Here is a 6,188-nt window from a genome sequence, read left to right as displayed (position 1 = left end):
AGCAGTAACCATATCCTCTATGTAAGATGAGACCTTATTAATAAATAATCTGCTTGGCTGGCCACTTCATATTTGGCAATTTAATACCAGACCAGGCAAACACTCATAAAATTACGCATGAGCCATCTTAAAGATTTACCCCTGCACATTTAGTTCAAAACACATTAATGTGACTGCAGTGTTATTGTCCATATTGTTCTTAGAAAAGTTGAAAAGACAAGAATTAAACAAACTTTGTATCCAGCACCCTGAACTCAACAGATGCACTGGGCTAAATGATCAAAAAGTGAATCAGCAGCAAGAGAGACTACAGCAGGTTTAACCCAGGGCCAAGGTTAAATCTGGGGTTTAACCCTGAGCTTTACAATGGATAGTTGCCAAAGCCATTGCAGAAAAAGTGTGAATGTTTGGGACAAAGAGTGCTAGAATCTTATAGTGAAAGTAATGTATGCACAATTTTCTACCAAAGTTAACACAATTTTGTTTTTTTCACATAACAATTTTCTGTCTGTTCTAGTTTATTCATGTTCTTCTAACTTGTTTAAACTTGATAGGTCTCAGTTGGTGACATCATGTACTTTTGTACACAAATTAGAATTGAGGAACCTTTTGTTGGTCTGCTAGGCCCTTGTTTATCTATATATCTGATTTAACCACACCCACACAGATAACTTATGATTGCCTTTAACATTTTAAACTAAAAATATACTCAGTATACAACAAGCAGTATGATAAAGTACAATGGTGAGTTCTTCTCTACTTTTCGCAGATCGGTGATAGAAACGATCCCGACTGGAAACAATACCAATTGGCATGGTTTGTGCACTGTCCAGAAATGATACCAGAAAACACCCACGTTAGCATCTGGTGATCTAGTCAAGTGATACAGAAGTAACCACTGCCATACCACCATACTGGTATAACAGCATACCACTGGAGTGTACTGTAAGCTGAAAAAAAAAAAAAACAATTGACAACTACATCAGAGACTATATGAATTAATCATGGGGAGTTTCAAGACATTAACATCTTCCTTGGGTTACTCACATCTTCACATGATGAAGTATTTCCGTTGAGTGTCAAAACAACAACCATAAAGGTGAATACTCAAGCTGGGACGTGATAGGAAAGGCCTGAATCACTATTACTATGGACTAAGTAGATTCATTTTTTAAACAGGTGTACACATTTTACACCTACTGTCCCAGTACAATTACTAATAGCTCAAAACAAGTAACGATATTCAAAAGATCTTTGAATGATTTTGCTGTCAGTTCTGATCATGTAAAATGTCTGCAATTAAATAGTGCATACCCCACTAATGCAGTCCAGCATTTTGTCATTGACCTTTTGTTCCTAAGGATATGTTGACAGAGAATCTAGATTGCAGGCTCTGTGCTATTGAGAGAGTGTACCGATGTGTAAAAACCAAACCCTTTTAAAAGAGAAGAATTTTCCAAGTCACTGAGTAGTGCTGCACATTGACCAGAAGAGGAAGCAGAGGTTGATTGATTATTTCATTTAATCTGGCTGCCACACCTCCACACTATACCAATTCCCCTCCCTTCTCCTTCAGCCCACAGTCTTTTACACTTTCGCATGGCTTTCATCATTACTGTAAAGCACTCTGACACCTTCAATTCCTCTTCATATCTGTGGCAAACAATTTCCATCTCCACAGCTTTGTTCTCCCTAATAGGCAATAGAATTGCACTAAACTCCTCAAGCTTCTCCGTCTCCATTCTGCTGTGAAGAGTCCATCCATTAGCCTTGCACCTCATTGCTCCCAGCACCTGACCCAGAAACCAGAGGAGAGGCAGTGAGGGCCTCACATCATCCTCCACCATGCATTCATTCAGTGCACAGATACTGATACTGTGGTGTGCTGGCACCAGTTATTGGCTTTTAGGCAATGTGCCTGTACTGCTTTCTGTTATTGATGAGATTTAAATTATACCCGGGGACAATGTTTTATGCTTTAGTGCGTGACAAGTCAGGTGGCTGTGAGCAATGCCGAACCACTTTACAGAGACCACACATCACATTATTCAACAGAAGTTTGAATATTGAGCTAGTCTAACTAAGCTTTGATTTCCCATCCATTTTTACCCAGTGGGGCAGGTAGCAGGACTGCAATAAAACGCAATCAGTAAATAAGCTCACTTAAAAAGTTCAGCAGATTTAGGAAGCTTACGTCAGCCCCCCCCCCCCCCCCCTTTTTTTTTTTTTTCTGAGCACCAGCGCTTTTATCAATTGTTCCCAATGAGGACAGACTGCATGCAGCACATGCAGCCAGAACATCGGGCAGAAGACCTTCGGAACTTTTCAGAAAGACAGTCCTTGTCCTTTTTTATGTCTAATATGACTTTTAGCTTGGTAAAGCTGAGATTTAGTTTTTCATCAGTTTCTCTTTATTTGACTGAGTCAGACTGGCCAAGCAATGGGAAATCAGAAACCGTTGTGCCCAAATTTTTACAGAGACCTGTCTCCACCACAACACTTGATGGGTATGCCTTGTTCCAGGCTGACAAAGCGCATTACTCCAGCAAGTGGAAGAGAGGTGGACTCTGTATTTACCTCATCGATGCTTAGATCTTAAAAGCGATCAAAGTTGACGGCCACCCCACGTATATGTATATCAGAATTTTGCTGAAATGGTGCTGCATGGCTGTAGCGACAAGCAACAGTAGTTGTTATGTCTCTGAAGTGGTCTTCAAGTGGATTTTATTTGAACCCTGTCATGTGAGTATTGTTTTTTTTAGTATTTTAACAGTGTGGAATCAATAGGGATTTTGTCAGTGCTTTGTTTCAGATTATGGTTGCACTTGGGACTGTGGTGAACTTTCAGCAAAGGAACTCCCAACACAAACTCAGATATAGATGTAATTTCCTTATCCAGCACAGCAATTTGATTGTCCGGACTTTATGCAATGGCATTTCACCAGAGATTTGCAAACACGGAGTTGTTCATTCGTAAACGACAGACATCGGTACGAGTGAGGAAGACTGGAAAGACACCTGGCAGGAGAGGAGAAGTGCTTTAGTGTGCATTGTTTCCAAAGCATTTCCCCAGATGCCTCACATTTTATACTGGTTGATTTTAACATGCCTCAAGAGGCCTTCTACCAGTATGTAACTAGACATGGTACAGTCTTGGACTGACCATAACTGTGTCATTCTAGCCCAAGTCTATAAAGCAGCCCTTAAGAGGGGGAAAGTTGGGTAAAAAGATGTTGCTGTGTAGACAGATGGTGTTTTTTCATGAATTGAATGGCCAATTAGGATTTACATTTACATTTTATATTTACACTTAGGGCATTTAGCAGATGCTGTTGTCCAAAGCAACTTACAGTAATTCATACATACATTCATAAACCGATGGCCAACAAACAGATCAGGAGCAGTTTGGGGTTCAGTATCTTGTCCAAGATGAATTGACTTCCACAGTGTCATTACTTTCTGTGAACAAATGATTATTCCCAGGAAGACAATTGTATTGTAACCAAATAATAAGCCCTGCATCAGTGAATTCCTCAAGAACGTTCCCAATAACGAAGACTATCTTACCACTAAGGTGGTATTTAGCAACAAAGATTTGCTAAAACAAAAAATCCACAAGGTGTTAATGATTATTGTCCTGTGGCACTCACCTCATTGGTTATGAAAGGTTTAAGATATTGTAAACAGTAGTTTGCTAGCTGTTTCACGGAATGCAATTGACCCACTCCAATTTGCATATCATTCAAGTAGAGGATGCCACAGCGACGCTTGCTGAATTTTGTGGTCAGCCACCTGGTGGGCATGAAGACACATGTACATTAATGCTTTGTTGATTTCTCCTCAGCATTTAACTGTATGCATCAACATATTTTAGCTCACTCTAAAATATCGTACATCGACTTCGGCACTATCTGTTGGCTAGTCCGTTTTAACCACGAGGTAACAGAGACTCTTGTTAATGACATGTCTGTCCTAGGCCCTGTTGTGTTCGATAGGATCACCCCAGGAGTGCATTTTGTCACATCTATAATTTGTGCTGTACACCAATGATTGTCAGAGTATGTTGAGTCAAGCTTCATAATACAGCTTTCATATGATTTGGTGATCGTTAGCCTCCTGCACAGGGCCGTTGCTAGCCATTTGGGTGCCCTAAGCACAAATGCTTTGTAGTGCCCCCCCCCCCGGCCACGCCCCCTTCCCCCGGAATGAACATGAACAAATTTATCAGTGCAATTTGCTTTAATTTCAAAACAACTTGTCAATAAGTACTTTTCAATTAACGCAGACGCCAAACATGAAGTTTAAAAAGATTAAAATTAATAAATAAATAAATTCCACCAACATTATTCTACTATTCTAAACAAAGATGTGCAATAACTGTAGACTGAACTGGACATAGTAAACACACAACAAATTAGTCAAGTATATACCCTTGTAAGTAATAATGTGCACATTTCTTAGGAAAAGAAAATATACATAAGTACAAATAATTGCACAATAGGATTTACTCAATCAAGGAACTTTAAATAAGCGGGGGCACATATGTCTCTCCAGTGTCACTTGCCGATGGCCTCTCAGTGACAGGACTCACTACTCTTTCAGAAGCGGTAGCTGTGTGTGTAGTTGTATCTGTACCTGAACTGGTAGTTGATGGTTGTTGGTCAGGGCTGGGAGCTGTTGCAAAATCTGCAGACCAGCTGGTTGACGGTTGATCGATCTGCTGGTTGATGGCTGCTCTAGATCTTCCTCCTGGCCTTGAGCTCCTCCTTGGACAAATTTAAGCATTGACCCGGCATTCAGAAATACAAGAAAAAATATTCAGGGATTGGGTTGAAAAAGTTTTAAACCACAGTACAAAACATTTTGCATTAGGTTTATGTAGGCCTACATGTAAATAACTGGCATTTTTAAAAATTCAAAACTCAAATTTACATTTATGAAGGTTTCATAAGGAACAATAATTTTGCACATAATTAATAACTCTATATGAATATGAAGGATAAATCTATAACTTTAAGATTGATTCTTCTCATATTACAGTTTCACCAACAGATGTCGCCCTTGGCCTATGAACCTGTAAGTTTTCCCTATTTACAGGAGTATCTGAAGATGGACTTTTCAATTCAGAAATCTCCAATTTACCGGGTTTTCGAAAGTCACCGAAATGCAGTATCATGCAAAGTAAACTTGGCGAATAGGGTAGCGATACTTGACTGCACCTCTGACTGTAGCAAGCCCAGGTTAATCAGAAAAAGCAAAGCTACCTTGCTAGCGATTTGAGGACGGATTGCTAGTCGTATGATCTACTGAATGCTAACGTTAACGGAACAGTCGACTGGCCATGATGAATTGCTTTCAATAATCCATATTCATTCCCACAACGTAAACTAGCTAGCAAGCATCAATAATTTCCAACATCAATCATTTGCAACACTTAACACAGTCTGAACATGGCTAGTAGGAGCTATCGTTACAAAGTTTGTTGACGGTAGCAATATTAGCTGGCATGAGCACAGACATGCTTGCAAAGGCTACAAAATGAACATTTTTTGTTTAAAACATTGTCTTATCTGCAAGCGCCGCATTAGCATCATCTCGCTTTCGCTTCTTCTTTCTTTTCTCCGCTCCCGACTCCTGATGCCTTTTCGAGGCCATGTTAAAACAGCTGTCAAACTTAACTGAGGTTGAGGCATAATCGAACAGACCACTGGGACGTGGGGGAGGGGGGGCACCAAGAGGAGACAGGGGAGAGGGCAGCAAGATTCACCGTTTTCTCCAGCAAATTGTCATAGATGTTGCTTTTGTACTGCTTTATACATGTTAACATGCTTCATTTAATATTTATTTATAGTTACTAGTACCTAGACAATCATGGTGATTTTTCACAAGCCTGATTTTTTGGTGCCCCCCCAGGCACTTGGTGCCCTACGCGCTGTGCGTAATGTGCGTGTGCGGAGCTACGGCGCTGCTCCTGCAGGAGCAGGAGATGGGCCTTAGTCTAGTCTTCATCCACAATCAAATGGCGTGATGACTCATTTTTGCAACTCGGTGTCTCTAAGACAAAAGAGATGTTAATTGATTTTCATAGAAACTTGCCTGTTACAGCATCGACTTTTATCAGTGGCATAGCTGTTGAGTCAGTAAGTCAATATAGGTACCTTGGCAGTTGGCACCATCCTGGATGACAC

At 40.3% G+C, this 6,188-nt stretch overlaps 1 long non-coding RNA gene across 1 annotated transcript; it reads right to left on the bottom strand.

Annotated features, from left to right (window-relative positions):
• Positions 1–1,527: 1,527 nt before the first annotated feature.
• Positions 1,528–5,897, bottom strand: LOC119028760. Its single transcript, XR_005077790.1, has 3 exons — positions 4,636–5,897; positions 3,651–3,792; positions 1,528–1,793 (listed from the first exon to the last, which is right to left on the bottom strand). It is a non-coding gene; the product is annotated as an uncharacterized LOC119028760 (long non-coding RNA).
• Positions 5,898–6,188: the final 291 nt, after the last annotated feature.

Source organism: Acanthopagrus latus, chromosome 11, assembly GCF_904848185.1.
Source record: "Acanthopagrus latus isolate v.2019 chromosome 11, fAcaLat1.1, whole genome shotgun sequence".
In the NCBI taxonomy this organism is placed as follows: Eukaryota; Metazoa; Chordata; class Actinopteri; order Spariformes; family Sparidae; genus Acanthopagrus; species Acanthopagrus latus.
This window is presented reverse-complemented; position numbering and strand designations above follow the sequence as displayed.